This window comes from Bubalus bubalis, chromosome 22 (assembly GCF_019923935.1).
Source record: "Bubalus bubalis isolate 160015118507 breed Murrah chromosome 22, NDDB_SH_1, whole genome shotgun sequence".
Taxonomy (NCBI): Eukaryota; Metazoa; Chordata; class Mammalia; order Artiodactyla; family Bovidae; genus Bubalus; species Bubalus bubalis.
In genome coordinates this window covers 12801806-12812546 of record NC_059178.1, presented here as the reverse complement: position 1 = coordinate 12812546, position 10741 = coordinate 12801806, and positions in this window count along the sequence as shown.

The following is a 10741-nucleotide window of genomic DNA, read 5'->3' as shown; positions in this document are numbered from 1 at the left end:
CTTCCTCACGGCCATGGCTGTTTCTGCTGCCTCGTGTGTGGTCCAGGTTGGTGCTCTGAGGGACGCTGGTAGAACGGCAGGAGAGCAGCATGAGAGCTGACGAAGGTAACCTGGCAGTCGGAAAGTAGAGACCGAAAAAAAGTCCGAACGTTGAGAGGCCCTTCCATTCTTAGAGTGATTCACAGAGGAGAAACCCTGGACCCTTTCCAGGAGTGAGGCGGTGGTTGATCTGCGATCGTTGCTCCTTATCAGTATTTCCGCTCTGACTCACCCACCTGCGACACTCAGTCCAGAGCAGTTAGCACCTGGAAACGGCAGCAGCACAAGGGCCACCTCCCTGTTCCATTTGTCTCCTTATCTCAGCGGCTCCCATTTGTATCGCCCTGATGCTCCTCTAGGAACCAGGACGTGGCATTTTCTCATTTGACTCCAGCATTAAAGGGAAGCAAGATAAGACAGGTAAGAGGCACCACTTTCACTGGAGGGCAGACAAGATGTACAGCAGGAGATGGGCCCATGCTTGGTTTAAGACTCTGTCACCATCTTGAAATCCTCAATAATTTTACCTTTAAAAAATTTATGGTGGTAAAATATTCATAACATAGAATTTGGAGTTCAGTAGCATTAAGTACATTCATCAGTTCAGTTCAGCTCAGTCACTCAGTCGTGTCTGACTCTTTGCCACCCCATGAATCACAGCATGAAAGGCCTCCCTGTCCATCACCAACTCCTGGAGTTCACTCAAACTCATGTCCATCGAGTCGGTGATGCCATCCAGCCATCTCATCCTCTGTCATCTCCTTCTCCTCCTGCCCCCAATCCCTCCCAGCATCAGGGTCTTTTCCAATGAGTCAACTCTTCACATCAGGTGGCCAAAGTATTGGAGTTTCAGCTTTAGCATCAGTCCTTCCGATGAACACCCAGGACTGATCTCCTTTAGAGTGGACTGGTTGGATCTCCTTGCAGTCCAAAGGACTCTCAAGAGTCTTCTCCAACACCACACTTCAAAAGCATCAATTCTTTGGCGCTCAGCTTTCTTCACAGTCCAACTCTCACATCCATACATGACCACTGGAAAAACCATAGCCTTGACTAGACGGACCTTTGTTGGCAAAGTAATGTCTCTGCTTTTGAATATGCTATCTAGGTTGGTCATAACTTTCCTTCCAAGGAGTAAGCATCTTTTAATTTCATGGCTGCAATCACCATCTGCAGTGATTTTGGAGCCCAGAAAAATAAAGTCAACCACTGTCTCCACTGTTTTCCCATCTATGGGGCCAGATGCCATGATCTTAGTTTTCTGAATGTTGAGCTTTAAGCCAACTTTTTCACTCTACACTTTCACTTTCATCAAGAGGCTTTGGAGTTCCTCTTCACTTTCTGCCATAAGGGTGGTATCATCTGCATATCTGAGGTTATTGATATTTCTCCCGGCAATCTTGATTCCAGCTTGTGCTTCTTCCAGCCCAGCACTTCTCATGATGTACTCTGCATATAAGTTAAATAAGCAGGGTGACAATATACAGCCTTGGCACACTCCTTTTCCTATTTGGAACCAGTCTGTTGTTCCATGTCCGGTTCTAACTGTTTCTTCCTGACCTGCATATAGGTTTCTCAAGAGGACACCTTTTTCCCATGGAAAAGAAATGCAAAAAAGCAAAATGGCTGTCTGAGAAGGCCTAATAAATAGCTGTGAGAAGAAGAGAAGCAAAGGCGAAAAGGAAAGATAAGCATCTGAATGCAGAGTTCCAAAGAATAGCAAGGAGAGATAAGAAAGCCTTCCTCAGGGATCAATGCAAAGAAATAGAGGAAAACAATAGAATGGGAAAGATTAGAGATCTCTTCAAGAAAATTAGAGATACCAAGGGAACATTTCATACAAAGATGGGTTCGATAAAGGACAGAAATGGTATGGACCTAACAGAAGCAGAAGATATTAAGAAGAGGTGGCAAGAATATACAGAAGAACTGTACAAAAGAGATCTTCACGACCCAGACAATCACAATGGTGTGATCACTCACCTAGAGCCAGACATCCTGGAATGTGAAGTCAAGTGGGCCTTAGGAAGCATCACTACAAACAAAGCTAGTGGAGGTGATGGAATTCCAGTTGAGCTACAATCCCAAAGAAAGGCAATGCCAAAGAATGCTCAAACTACTGCACAACTGCACTCATCTCACACGCTAGTAAAGTGAAAGTGAACGTGAAGTCGCTCAGTTGTGTCCGACCCTCAGCAACCCCATGGACTGCAGCCCACCAGGCTCCTCCGTCCATGGGATTTTCCAGGCAAGAGTACTGGAGTGGGGTGTGCTCAAAATTCTCCAAGCCAGGCTTCAGCAATACATGAACCATGAACTTCCAGATGTTCAAGCTGGTTTTAGAAAAGGCAGAGGAACCAGAAATCAAATTGCCAACATCCACTGGATCATCGAAAAAGCAAGAGAGTTCCAGAAAAACATCTATTTCTGCTTTAAGTACATTCATAATGTTGTATAATTATTGCCACTATCCATTTCCAGAACTTTTCCATCACCCCAAAGAGAAACTCTGCACCCAATGACTTCCCATCCTTTCTTGCCTCCAGCCCCTGGTAACCTGTATATAACCTTCTGTCTCTACGAAGTTGACTGTTTTTCTAGGAACCTCATCTAAGTGAAATCATATGGTATTTGTGTCGGGCTTATTTCATTTAGCACAGTGTCTTCAAGGTTCATCCATGCTGTAGCATGTGTCAGAACATCCTTGCTTTTTAAGACTGAGTAATATTCCACTGCATGGACTATAAGCTAAACCACATTCAGTTTATCCATTCATTCCTCAGTGGACACTTAGCTGCTTCTACCTTTTGGCTATGTGTATAATGCTGCTAATTACTTTTGGTGCACAAGTTTCTATTATTTTTTATTTTTAAAAGGGTAGAAGCTAATAATAAATGGAATTTGGTAGATAAAAACCTTCAAAACCTAAGGCCAGTTGGCAGAAAGTAGCAGAAAGGATCTTAGGTATTAAAAATGTAAAGAAAATTGCTCGAGGGCAAAGTTGTTTCCTGCTTGATTTCTTCCTTGTTCATCTGTTTCAATCTGCTCCTCCTTAACCAGTTGTTAGACACCTTGTTCATTTAATGATAGTTTTTTCAGGGGAAAGAAACACTATATTAAAGATCAGATCAGATCAGTTGCTCAGTCATGTCCGACTCTTTGCGACCCCATGAATCGCAGCACGCCAGACCTCCCTGTCCATCACCAACTCCCGGAGTTCACTCAGACTCACGTCCATCGAGTCAGTGATGCCATCTAGCCATCTCACCCTCTGTCATCCCCTTATCCTCCTGCCCCCAATCCCTCCCAGCATCAGAGTCTTTTCCAATGAGTCAACTCTTCGCATGAGGTGGCCAAAGTACTGGAATTTCAGCTTTAGCATCATTCCTTCCAAAGAAATCCCAGGGCTGATCTCCTTCAGAATGGACTGGTTAAATATATTAAATATAGCCACCGACAATAAATGTATCCCAATTTGAGATATGTTCTGTGTGGATAATTATTATTGTTGCATTGATGGAGATTCACTGTATTAGTCTACTTTTTAAATGTTTGGCATTTTAATAAGAAAATAAAAAATAATTTGAAAACTGTTAAAAGTGTGTCTTGAAGTAGAGGCAAGAAGGTTCATTCTACCTCCTGACTTAATCCACCTTTCCTGGCTCAGTCTCCTTCCGGGGGTACCGGAGATGGGTCTGGGTCCCCACGTCTTGACAGAGCACTGGGTGCCCCCAGGAGGCCTCCCAGGGGTCCCAGAAGGGTACAAGCCAGCTGTCCTGGACTTATTCCCCTCCTCCTCACTGTCTGTACAGAAAGGAGTTCCAGTAAAATTAACACTGTGGATGGAGAAATAAGGAGAAGGGGGGCACCCCTAGACGGGCTCCTGGGATGCCCTTCTGTCTCCTGCCAAGCTGCCAGGGAGAGGAGGCGGGGCTGTAAACTGATGCTTCCTTCAATCCCCAGGCCCATTTCCTTATATTAGGAATTTTAACAAAAGAAGGAATAGTAAGCCCTACAGTAATACTCTGCCAGCCTTTCATGTGGTCTGGGAACATCTGCTTGAGAAACCACATGTTGCGGGGTGAGTCACCGGGGTCTGGCCTCGCATTGGCTGAGAAGATCTCCTGATGCTGGAGGAAAACTGGTCTTTCTGCTATTGGAAGGGAAAAGTCCCAGGCCGCCAGCCGCGCCTTGGCTCGGGCAAGGCTTGGAGCATTCTGCCACCTCCGTGGCCTCCCAGCTTCTCCTGGCAGGATGCGCAGCTTCCCAAAACAGTCTGCGGAGTTTGGGAGACATTGGAAAAATGATAAAGACAGTCACACAATGGCCAGCAAAATCTGGGTGTGAGCATCTGGCCCTGAAACTCTGGCCACTACACCCCCACCTCGCTTAAATGAGCTGACTGTTCAGTCCTGGGTGTATCATTCCTGATGTGAGTGAAAGTGTGATGGCTTCTTAATTCCATCGTAAAAGAAAAATTATATTTTCCATAGTAGCAATGCCTTCCTGGTTTGTATGTTAAGACTTGTGCCTGGCAGATGGATCCCCAAAGCAGCCCAATGAGAGCAGACCTGTGTGAAGACCTGTGGCCTCGGTTCTCCAAAATCCTAGAAGGTGCAATTCTTGGGTTTGCCCATGACCACTGTCTAGAAGGGGCTGGCTGCTGTCACCATAGGCTCCCGTTTTCAGGGCCAGGTCTGACTGAGCCAACTCCTCTCTCCTCCAGCTCTGCTGGCCACCTCTCTCTGGTTACCATGGACACAACTTTTCCCCATTTTCTGGAAACATATTTGAGAAAGAAGTCGTTGCTAACCCGCGTAAATTGGTGCTAATATCTTTGCATACAATGTATCTGGGACAATACTGAAGTTCTACAGTCTGAGTTAAAAGGATTTAGAGAAACCACAGCAGGAATAATAATCATTGTCTTGTTTTCAAGTCAATACACCCCAGTCTTGGCGCTGAACTTCCATGAACTGTTCCATTAAAACTTTCCCACAAATTGCCCAAGATAATGCCACAGTTTTACAGGTGGAAGTGGGTCCAGCAACTTGTCCAAGGCCACATATGTTATAAGTGGCAGAGTTGACCATGTTCAGCCTTGACTGAGCCCAGACCCCTGAAAGGCCTTGAAAGCACCTGTCTGAATAGAGTTTACTTTTCAACTAGGCTGAGGTTCCCAGTTCTAATGCACTTGGTTGAAGTCACACAATGAGTTAAAAAATGATCTAGGATGCGAATCAGGTATCCTGTCCCCTGGGCCAGGGTGAGACGGTTGGAAGAGCTTGGGCTGACAAGTCACCTTGGGCTGATCAGCATCTCTGCACACCAAGTCCCCCTCTGCAGAATCAGCATGGAAAATCCCCACCTGTTTGGAGTGAAGAGTAAATGCAGTCATGAACATGACACCCCCACATTCACCCTTTCACTTGTTAGGACTGAGTCATGCAACTATAACTATTACTGTTTACCTGGCAGTGGTACTGTCCTCTGTCACTAGTTCCTCCTTGTCTGCTGAGATAAGAAGTAAGCCTTGTGTCCTTGATTGAACAGAGACACGGCTGGCAACAGGGCAGGCCCTTGTAGATCCTTCCTGTCACCTGCTCTGTTGTTGTTTTTTCTTAAATTTATTTATTTATTTTTAAATTTTATTTTATTTTTAAACTTTACATAACTGTATTAGTTTTGCCAAATATCAAAATGAATCCGCCACAGGTATACATGTGTTCCCCATCCTGAACCCTCCTCCCTCCTCCCTCCCCATTCCATCCCTCTGGGTCGTCCCAGTGCACCAGCCCCAAGCATCCAGGATCGTCCGTTTTTTTATTTTTATTTTATTTTTTTTCATATTTCCCAGTCACCTTTATTTATATAAAAGTATATTAAATAAATTATCTCAAAATATACAAACAACAATATTACCTCTATAAATAGAAAATCCCCATATATAAAACCTTTGTTCAAATTATATAAATACATACAATGTGGACCATAAAGTCTGAAGTACCTTAAACCTTAAACTCGATATGATTTGCTGGTAGAGTAGTCTTATAAAAACATAGTTAGCTGTCAAGTGTTTCATCGACAGCGCTTGTCAGTTAAAGTGCTAAACTGTAATGCGTATTAAGAATGTGCCCCAAATACAAGTCTTCTGCTTTTAACACATTCATATAAACGTTTGCTAATTGTTCAAACCACCAAAAGCACTCAAAAAAAAAAAAAAAAAAAAAGACCTTAAACACCATATTACAAAAAGACAGACATACATTAGAAAGTCCACCCAATTTCCACCTTACTTTCCCACGTGGTTTGATGTCAGCCTCTCAAAAGTTCTCCGAAAGTCCACGCAGGAATTTTTAAGGCATTTGTTCATTTGTTAAATTTATTTTTAATTGGAGGATGATTGCTTTAAAAGTCGTGTTGGCTTCTGCCATACAACAATGTGAATCAGCCACAAGCATGCATATATCTCCTCCCTCGTGAACTTCCCTCCCATCCCTTTCTTGGTTTTTGTTGTTGTTTGCTTGTCTTTCAATCTTGCTGTACTACCAGGCTTGTGGGATTTCAGTTCCCCCACCAGGGATCAAACCCCAGGCTGTGGCGGTAAAAGCCCAAACCCAAACCACTAGACCAACAGGGAACTCCGTCACCTGAGCTGTTGTTTGGAGTAGTCATCCAAACCCAAGGTTGGGTTCTGAGACCTGGGCTGAGATCTGGCCCAGAGCGGACTGACCACTGTGAGTGAGGGGGTGGCTATCTGGTTACCAATGTCTTGATTTGTTGAGGACTGAGGGGTTTTCCTGGGATGTGGAATTTTCAGTCCTAAAACCAGGACAGTCCTGGATGGCAGCAAGTCTAGGTCAGAGTGAATATCCTAGGGGATCTCTGGGCATTTGGAGGGAGGGGGCCCTGGTTGGCACTCACGGGGGTGCCAACAGTGAGGTGGCTGGGGATTTGCCCAGCTAATTGGCAGAAGTCTTCCCTCTCTGGCCAGGAGGAAAGCAGCCACTTTACTCTGTTGCATGAGGCTTGAAATCAGGTGACTTACCTAAGAGTGATCACAGCAACTATTGGAGGACACAAAGGTCGCCCCACCCTTTGCTGAGACTCTGGGGTGCCCTCAGCTGCTCTGCTCCCTCTGCCAGGAACCCCACCAGCCACTACCCAGAGAGAGGCAGCTGCAGGGTGAACCCCAGTCTGCTGGGACCTGGCACACAGGCTTCTCATTGCTAGGGTCTCTCCTAGGAGCTTGGGGGCATTTTGTATGTGTGACTTTGCATTGTTTTTCTTAAAGAAGTCCCCACACTGATAAGCTTCAAGGTCCATCAAAGCCTAGATCCACCCCTGGGTGAAGGCAGTGACTATCAGGGGGGAACTTGGGCCTCAATAGGGCAGGAAATTGTTCCCAGAAGAGAACTGAGGGCATTTCCAGCCCCAGAGCCTGAAGCCAGCTTTGCCGAGTCATTGCCCAGTGAAGAGGACAGAATCTGGAGCAATGAAGACGTCCCTGGTGGCTCAGATGGTGAAGAATCCGCCTGCAATGCAGGAGACCTCGGTTCGATCCCTGGGTTGGGAAGATCCCCTGGAGAAGGGAATGGCTACCCACTCCAGTATTCTTGCCTGCAGGATTCCACGGACAGAGGAGCCTGGCAGGCTACAGTCCATGGGGTCGCAAAGAGTCGGACACAACTGAGCGACTAACAACTTTCACTTTCATTGGGGAAAGAAGCTGTGACCCTAAACTCCCACAGGGCAGAAAACTCAGCCCCTGCTGTTGAGGGGGCTGGACGGTGGGGTTATAGAGAGTTGAGGGAGCTACGCCTTGGAAAGAGGGAGGCTGCCTGACTCCTTACAGCCCCTGGACTTTGGGTGGGTAACATCCCCCTGGAGGCTTTGTTCTCAGCGCTGGATTCTGGGAAAGGTGAAGCTAGCTGGCGCCCCCTAGGGCTCAAAGGCTGGAGTGCGGCCCGCTGAGGAAAAGGCACCGTGGGCCCTGCGCTGTGCGGCTGCGGGCAGGACGCTTCCTCCCGCGATCCTCAGTTCCCCCATCTGCGAAACGCCTGACACCTAAGAACCCATCCAGCCGAGAAATTTGATAAGATAAACTAGAAATTAAGCTTGCTACTCTTTCCATCCTCTGCAATAACTGACCTATAGTATAAAAAAAAAAAAGCGAAAATGGTCCAACGACATAGGGTGAAACTTTATCAGTCTGTGCAATGGCACCCCACTCCAGTATCCTTGCCTGGAAAATCCCATGGACGGAGGAGCCTGGTGGGCTGCAGTCCATGGGGTCGCTAGGAGTCGGACACGACTGAGCGACTTCATTTTCACTTTTCACTTTCATGCATTGGAGAAGGAAATGGCAACCCACTCCAGTGTTCTTGCCTGGAGAATCCCAGGGACGGGGGAACCTGGTGGGCTGCCGTCTCTGGGGTCGCTCAGAGTTGGACACGACTGAAGCAGCAGCAGCAGCATCTGCTCAAGGCAGGAACTCCAGGCAGAAAAGAATGGTCTTGACCTCCAGCTGCCCAATCGGCAGATAGAACGGGCAGGACTCGAGGAGACGGATCTCAGTCCTGGCTATTACCGAGCTCTGCTCCCACGTCCGTCTATGTCCCCCCACATTCATTGCTGCTGGCAGGGGATGAATGCCGCTAGCAACGCCTATTCTGATTCTTCTGAGGGTGTTGTAAGAATCAAATAGGAAAGAGCTTTGAAGGATAAAGTTCCACTCATACTTAACGGATTATTGTTTGCTTAATTTCTTGAAAGAAAATCACAGTGAGAACTTTCTCCATTCCTTGAGGGCTGAGTTTACTGAGAAGAGTTTCAACACCCTCCAGTGGGACTTTCACACCTTGCGCAGCCTGCCAGTAAACGCTCACCCTGGAGAGATTGCGGCTGGATCTCACTGTTCTGAAAAGCGGTCAAATGTGGCTTTAGAGTATTGGCCTAAAAAGTTCCCATGTTTATTGATTCACAGCCAGCTAGGGCCAGTCAGCCCAAAGCCTGCCAGTGCCACTCTAATTGTTACACATCTAGCTACCTTAAACATCATCCAAAGAAACATTTTTAGCTCTTTAGAGCCTACTTGCGTGCATACCCCCATGAAACCACACTGAACATCTGCCAACCAGAGATAAGACAGACCCTGAGGTTATGAAAGATCCCACATCACTGTGCCTTTAGGAGCTCCCCCACCCCGACCTTGCTTTAAGCAACACTGCCTAGATATGTAAGCACTCTCTCTGCTCCCTACCTCTGCCCTATCCTGGGGTTCTCTTGCCCAACCGCCTTCGAGGGGGTGGCCCTTGCCAGAGTATCTGGAAGGTCTCTTGCTGGGAGGTTCTTCGCCACTTACTGCCCTAGTATCGCCCAGTAAAGCTTGTGTGTGACTGCCCCCCATGGTTCTGTCTCTTCCTTCATCAACGCTTGTTGTTGCTGCTGTTCAGTCGCTAAGTCATGTCCTACTCTTTGGGACCCCATGGACTTCAGCACAACAAGCTTTCCTGTCCTTCTCCATCTCCCAGAGCTTGCTCAAACTCATGTCCATTGAGTTGGTGATGCCATCCAACCATTCATCCTCTGTCATCCCCTTCTCCTCTCTCCTTCAATCTTCCCCAGCATGAGGGTATTTTCCAATGAGTCAACTCTTCCCATCAGGTGGGCAAATTATTGAAGCTTCAGCTTCGGCATCAGTCCTTCCAATTTATATTCAGGGGTGCGTGTGCGCTGGGTGGCTTCAGTCATGTCTCTTGACACCCTCTGGACTGTAGCCCCCCAGGCTCCTCTGTCCATGGGATTCTCCAGGCAAGAACACTGGAGTGGGTTGCCATGCCCTCCTCCAGGGAATCTTTCTGACTCAGGGATCAAACCTGCATCTCCTGCAACTCCTGCATTGCAGGTGGATTCTTTATGGCTGAGCCACGGGAGGGGAAGCCCTGAATATTCAGGGTATCAACCCTAAAGTCCTTGAATTTATCATACTCACTCAGCCTTCACATGAATCAGAAAACAGACATTTCCCCAGTGGCTCAGCTTAGGTGCTGATACAAACATCAGTAAGCGTCCTAAGTCTGAAAGTTCTCCACATGAAACTTTGGGGTGGGGGTAGCAGCTCCTGGAAACAGAAGGGCAAACCCCAAACCTAGCTCTCCAGGTGTCAGGTTTGTAAGGTGACTCGTGGTCAGACACATGTGCCTAGAGGTGGGGACAGCTGCAGAGTTCACCTTTGTGCCTGGGGTAGGATCAAGGTGGACAGGGCCCCAGGATGCTGTTGCCATAAGGTTGGAACTTGGCAGGTAATTTTACCCAGGAGAAATCACTGAAGAGTGAGCATTGAAGCTGGAGGGATCTCTCATGGAGATTAAGCACAGCTTCATTTTACAGATAAGGACATTTTAAGCCTGGGAAGTTATGTGAAGTGACTTTCTTGGTCACACACTCATTACTGGCAGAGCTAGGTAGCCTAATCCATTACTTGTCAACCATAATACCCTATTTAAACATGCACAGGGTCAATTTGTACCAGCAAGCTCCTTACATGATGTGCTATGAGAACGGGTACCTGAAGACTGGCGGTTCACTTTATCTGACAGCTGTAAAATCAGGGCATCTCATTTCCCAGCCAGGGCCTGGTTCAGTGTGAGAACTTTGTCAGCCAGTGTGTGTCCTCTCTAGCTACAAAGAACCCTGGGCA